A 7340-nucleotide genomic window follows, 5' to 3' on the forward strand; every position below is an offset into this window, starting at 1 on the left:
AGCTTCTTTTCTGTTTTGTTCTAATACTGCAAGTAAATATTAAGTGAATGTGAGCAAAGATGCAGAATTATACTCTTAAACACTGAGTTTATGGCATATACAGCATGAATTGTTATAATAATATTTTCCTATGATTTTATTTTCATTTGAAGTAGTTTCAAGTACCCAAAATTATAACCTTTAATACAAAATATTTATTTTGAAGACAGTATTTAAAATTTTTATTCATCAATTAGACCTGTATTTAAATTCTTGAAACAAAGAGATTAGAACAATAGAGAAAAAGAAAGAAATTGAGAGAAAGAAAGTCAATGATGTAGGATTAAGTTGGGAAAGGAGAGGGCAGGATATTTTCACTGAGTTTTGACAAAAGAAAAAAACTCATGCTCTTCTGAAAACAGTCCCCAGGATAAAAGTGGAAAGAAAACTGCAGATTATTCACCAATCCACCAGCGCAAAGAAGGAAGATCTGTGCAATTTATCCATTTAATCATATTGATGAGGAACGTCTTGTCTATATCATTAACATAACAGGGGTTATTTAACATTCCATCCATGTTTGAAGTAGCAAATAGGAATTCTTTCAGGAGCCTGGGCACATTCTGATCATGAGAAGAGATCTCCCTCTCACCCCAGTCCCATTTAGATGATCATCTGTGTTGGTTAATTTTGTGTCAGTTTGGCTAGGCTGTTATTCAGTCAAACACTATCTAGTTTTTGCTGTGAAGGTATTTTCCCTATGTAGTTAACAGCTGCAATCATTTGACTTTAATTAAAGGAGATTACCCTTGATAATAGAGATCTCATCCAACCAGTTTAAGACCTTAAGAGCAAAACCAGGTTTCTTGGAGAAAAAGAAATCCTACCTCAGGACTGCAGAATTAATTCTCATTTGTGTTTCCAATCAGGTGGTCTGCCTGATAGCTTTCATACTTGCCAGTTCCTATAATTGTATAAGCCAATCCCTTAGAAATAAATCATATATTTTGTATATGATATATTTGTATTTTATATATTTTACATATGATATATATGTATATGTGTATATGTATGTATATGTGCATGTATATATGTACGTACAAATTATATATCTGTATCTATATCTATATCATCTATATTTATATCTATGTATATATATAGTTTCCCTATTCAGTTTTTCTGGAAAATCCTCATTGATACACCATCCTTACCCCTACATTTTTAAATGAAGTTAAAACTAAGTAGAATATAAGTACTATAATGGGAGCTATCAGTAAAATTGCATATGATAATCTTCTCTTTGTACTCTTCAGCCTTGTCATCAGTTTGGTGGAAAGCTGGTCAATGAAATTAGGAAAGCTATTTTCAAAAGTGCATGAAGTAGAAAAGTCTTAATTTAATATTTCCTGGTTCTAATTAGAATGATTGATGGAGGTGTTGCATAATCATATAGAACTGGTCAGAATTAGAAGTTCCTTTCCTCTGAAGGTCAAGTGGCCTACAAGTGGGAAAAATATAAATTCTCTCAAAATCCTTAAATATTTTCAAGATACATATATTTCTAATATCACTGTCTATACTATACATACCAGAATTGACACTTTTTGTAATGATGAATATGTGGCTACTGAGCACTAAAAATGCAGATAGTATGATGGAGAAGCTAAATTTTAAATTTTACTCATTTTGATCTATTTAAATGTAAATATAGTATAAGGACATGTGACTTGTGGCTACTATATAGGATGGTATAGACTTTATTATATGTATTTTAAATACGAACCTTAAGTTTAAGTAAAAAAACAAACATTTGTGGTGTCATAGTAAACGGAGTCATATCATTATTGTGTATTCAGTCTGTTTCTTATGTCACTTAAAATGTAAATTTCCATGATTATGTTTTCTGAAAATAGTATGAAAAAACATGTAGTATTTTATTCTATTTTATTTATTTATTTTTCTTTTTCTCATTAAAAGTTTGCTTTAATGGGTCTCAAAATCCTGTGACAGATTTTTGGTCAAGTTGTTTCCATTAAAAAGTACTGATTTTAAAAACTAATAACTTAAAACACACACACACACACACACACACACACACACACACACACACACACACACAAATGGTCCAAAAATATTCTCCTTTTCTTTTGAAGATTTTACAATGCATTGTTCTAATTAACCAGTCTTTTACTATTAAATTTAATGACCAATTGACACGAACAGTTATGCGACCATTCTTTCACCACTGATTAAGACTGTGGTGGCAGATATTGGGGTTAATATTCATTTAGTCTTCTGAGCTTTCTGGGCAGACTTGGTGACCTTGCTAGTGTCAGCTGTCTTCTTGTTCACTGCTTTGATGACACCCACAACAACTGTTGGTCTCATATCACAAACAGCAAAATGACCCAGAGGAGGATAGTCAGAGATGCTCTCAACACACATGGACCTTGCCAGGGACCATATCAATGATAGCAGCATCATCAGATTTCAAGAACATGGGGCCACCTTCCGGCTTTTTTCCAGAACAATGATCAATCTTCTTCATCTCAGTAAACTTGCAAGCAATGTGAGCTGTATAACAATCCAACACAGGTACATATCCAGCACTGATGGTTCAGGATAATCACCTGAGCTGTGAAGCCAGATGCTTCCATTGGTGGGTCATTTTTGCTGTCATCAACCACATTACCATGATGAACATCTTTGACAGTTGGGTTCTTGTCATTGTCCCCATAAACAGCCTCACTCAAGCTTAATGGTACATTTCAACACACTTGACTACAGTTGTAGCACTGACTGGTGCAAAGGTGAACACCAGGCTGGGTTTAAGAACACCAGTCTCCACTCAAACCACACAGGCAGTACCAATACCACCAATTTTGTAGATGTCCTAGAGAAGCGGATACAAGGGCTTTTCAGCTGGATGAGTTGATGGCAGAATGCAATTCAGAGCTTTGAGCAGCATGGTTCCACTGGCATTGCCACCTTTATAGGCAAATTTCCAACCATTGAACCGAGGCATGTTAGTATTTGTCTCCAGCATGTTGTCACCATTCCAACCAGAAATTAGTACAGATGCTACTGTGTCAGGGTTGCAGCCAATTGTCTTAATGTAGGTGCTGACTTCCTTCACAATTTCCTTATATCTCTTCTAGCTGTAGGGTGGCTCAGTTGAATCAATACTGTTAACACCAATAATTAGTTGTTTCACGTCCAGTGTGTAAGCCAGAAGGGCATGTTCACAGGTCTTACCATTCTTGGAGACCTGCTTCAAATTCACAACACCAGCAGCAGCAATCAGGACATCACATTCAGCCTGAGAGGTGCCTGTAATCACGTTTTTGATAAAGTCTCTGTGTCCTGAGGCATCAATGATGGTCACATCATACTTGCTGTTTTCAAATTTCCAGAGGGAGATATCAATGTTGATACCATGTTCACATTCAATTTTCAGTTTATCCAAGACCAAGTCATACTTGAAGCAGCCCTTTCCCATCTCAACAGCTTCCTTCTCAAATTTTACAGTAGTCCTTTTGTTGATCCCATCACATTTGCAGATCAGATCACCAATAGGGATAAACTTGCTCAAATCTATGTGTCCAAGGATGGCAATATTGATATAAGCCTTTTTCTTTTTCATTTTGGTTTAGGTTTAGTGATAGTTTACATGACACCTGTGTTCTGGCAGCAAATCCATTGTGAAAAAAAGGAAACATATTATTTTATAAAAGGTTTTATTGACAACATGAATTTTTTTAATTTAAATTCCATTACCCAACATATAGTACATTATTAGTTTCAGATGTAGAGTTCAATAATTCATCAGTTTCTCATAAGACCCAGTGCTTATCACAACATTTTGTACAGCATTTGAAATGTACATTTGGTAGTAAGAAATAGATTTTATCATTTTATAATTTTATTTTGCTAGTGTCAATTGTCATTCATCTACATGATGGCATTCTTTCCATAGAGAATTCCTTTGAGATATACACACAAAGTTAGCTTTTTGTTTGAGTTAACTTTTACTTAGAATATGTTTTATGTCTGAGATTACACTCATCCAAAATAAATGAGTGTATCTTGTCATATCTAGGTTTTACAAACAATTATGCATGCATAACAATTTCAGTGCTAAATATACATGACAATTAGAATTTTGGGGAAGTATGTAGTACAAAATAATAAACTTTTATTTAGACTAAGGAAAGGGGGCTTAAGCATGTCAGGGTCATTCAAACTCTGATCTATTCTTTTACTAAGGAGAACCTTCAAAGCAACTTCTTACAAGGTGTACTTTGGGCCTTTGAGTATAACCATAAACTCTCTTCTTTCATATTTTCTCATTTGGAAGTGAGTCTCCCAGATTAGCCATATTGCCACAGTAGAGATGCTGAGCATTTATGAAGAAATAGCTTTCCCAAAAGTTGTCTGTGTAAGTCTACTACAAATTAAATTATAGAGGAACGTTTACATTGAAAATCTTCTGAACCAATGAAAAAGCCACAACTAGAAGTATGTCTTGGGATATGCTTCTTTGGAGCAAGCTTCTCCTTTTTAAACTGAAATAGGGACAAATCCAAGTGATTTTATGAGAATAATGGACGCTTGCAGAAATTCTGAGATGTATAGTGTTACAAATATGATTCTTTCTCAACTTGTCTGAACCCAAGCCACACATTTTGAATAATAAACTGGAATTTGTTAAAACTTTCTGAAGGATTCCTAAGCAGTATTTTAAGAACTTGAAGTTATTTGCAGCTTTCTTTTTTATGAGTATACATTTTCCTAGAACAATGCAGTCTGTTTTTTAATTCATGTAACTTTTCTCAGTTTAGTTTCATTCAAAATTGATTAAGTGCATATTGTATGTACAGAAGGAACAAAAGTATAAATATGTATTTCCAGAAGTTCTTTGTATCTCCATCCTAATGACCTTTTATAGACTAATAGCTCTTTGAAGGCTACAACTAGATCCATTATTTAATAGGTAACCTTAGCCCTCTATACACTGCAGTGTTTATTTACTGACAAAGGAAGCCTGCAAAGAAATACATTTGATGATAATCAGATTTTCTTGGCTAAATGTGGAAGAACTCATTGGTTATTAGTTCACCAAATGGAATGGGAATTAAACTTGTCCTTATTTAGATTCAACTCCCATTGACTACATATAAGGTTGTCATTGAATAAAAACTTTGGAATTAACCTTTTATGATTAGTTTCTGCATGGGAAAAAAAAACACATCATAAAGTATTTTACTCACCTTCCTACACCATTCCTCTTTTTCCATTTTGGGGGGTAGAGCAGCATTAATGGTACTGTTGGGATTAAGGGAATCAGATATTTAATGCTTTTCACTTTATTTCAAATGACCCTTTAAATGTCTGCTTTGGGAATGAAACTCATCATTCTGTGAAGGTAATACAGGAAATATTTTATCTCAGTTGCAAACAAAGTACCCCCTGGCACAGGACTTTTAAAATCTTTGGCATTAAACCTCCTGAAACCCATCTGTGTTGAAAATTAATTTTTTGCTTTGGGACATATTATATTTACATATTTTCTTTTTATTTCACAATATTTAATCTATTGAGAAAACAATTTCTTAGGCCAAGCATAGAATCCAACTCACAGGCCACAAGGTGGGAAAATCTCTGCAATGTAAAACCACAAGTGAGTATATTATTTATAATAGTAATCATTTTAAAGCAACAAATACATGGTAATTTCTTCATATTTTTCATGGTTTTATTATTTATATGAAACATTTCTTCAAATACATTGAATTTCAATAAATGATTGATGAAAGTAAACTCTGCATATAATTATGTATTCAAAATTCTTCATCTTTTGGGCAACTCTATAATTTTCAAATTGCCCAGAACAGCAATGTCTATGGTTTTGCCTTTTTTTTTTAATTAATTTTTTATTTTTTATAAACATATATTTTTATCCCCAGGGGTACAGGTCTGTGAATCACCAGGTTTACACACTTCACAGCACTCACCAAAGCACATACCCTCCCCAATGTCCATAATCCCACCCCCTTCTCCCAAACCCCCTCCCCCCAGCAACCCTCAGTTTGTTTTGTGAGATTAAGAGTCACTTATGGTTTGTCTCCCTCCCAATCTAGAGCGTATCATGCTTAGCGAAATAAGTCAAGCAGAGAAAGACAACTATCATATGGTTTTGCCTTTTATTCTGAGTAGAATAAAGTTGCACTGAAGAATGCTTATCTGTTCTCTCTCTTTTTAAAAAAAAATATTTTATTTATTTGAGAGAGAGTGAGAGATCATGAGCAGAGGGGGAGGAGTAGTGGGAGAAGCAGACTCCCCGATGAGCAAGGAGCCTGACAAAGGAGTTGATCTGAGTACCCTGGGATCAAAACCAGAGCCAAAGGCAAACACTTAACCAGCTGAGCTGTTGTTTTAAACCTGTGGCTTTCAGCAGAAGGTGTATTATTAATTTTCTTCTTCTGGTCCAATTTGGATGTATTATCTTTCTTTCTGTTGTCTGATAGCAGTGGCTAGGACTTATAGTAGTGTGTTAAATAACACTGGTGCGATTGGACATCCCTCTCTTCTTCCTGACCATGGAGGAGAAGCTCTCAGGTTTTCCGCACTGAGGATGATATTAGCTGTGCGTTTTTCATACATGGTCTTTATGACGAGGTATGTTCCCTCTATCCCTACTCTGTTGAGGGTTTTTATCAGGAATGGATGTTGTATTTTCTCAAAAATTTCTTTGCATCTTGTGAAATAACCATATGGTTCTTATCCTTTCTTTTATTAATGTGGTGTATCAAATTAATTGTTTTGTGAATATTGAACCACCCTTGCAACACAGGAATAGATCCCACTTGATCATGGAAAATCAGATTTTTAATGTATTGTTGGATTCAGTTTGCTAGTATTTTATTGAGAATTTTTGCACCCATGTTCATGTTCATCAGGGTTTTTGGCTTGTAGTACCCATTTTTAGTGGAATCTTTGTCTGGTTTTGGTATCAGAGTGATGTTGGCCTCATTGAATGAATTTGGAATTTTTCCTCTATTTCTAATTTTTGGGATATAGTTTGAGAAGAATAGCTATTAATTCTCCTTTAAATGTTTAGTAGAACTCCCCTAGGAAGCCATCTGGCCCTGGACTTTTGTTTTTTGGGAGGTTTTTTGATTACTGATTTAATTTCTTCTGTTGGTTATTGGTCTGTTCAAGTTTTCTATTTTTTCCTGTTTCAGTTTTGGTACTTTATATGTTTGAAGGTATTTACCCTATTCTTCCAGGTTGTTCAATTTGTTGGCATATATTTTTCATAATATTCCTATAGAATTTGTATTACTATGGTGTTGTTATTT

The 7340-nt window shown here is 34.3% G+C and overlaps 1 pseudogene; it reads right to left on the reverse strand.

Moving 5' to 3' along the window:
• Positions 1–2244: 2244 nt before the first annotated feature.
• LOC116583437 lies at positions 2245–3622 on the reverse strand (annotated as a pseudogene).
• Between the last annotated feature and the right edge of the window lie 3718 nt (positions 3623–7340).

This window comes from Mustela erminea, chromosome X (genome assembly GCF_009829155.1).
Source record: "Mustela erminea isolate mMusErm1 chromosome X, mMusErm1.Pri, whole genome shotgun sequence".
NCBI lineage: Eukaryota > Metazoa > Chordata > Mammalia > Carnivora > Mustelidae > Mustela > Mustela erminea.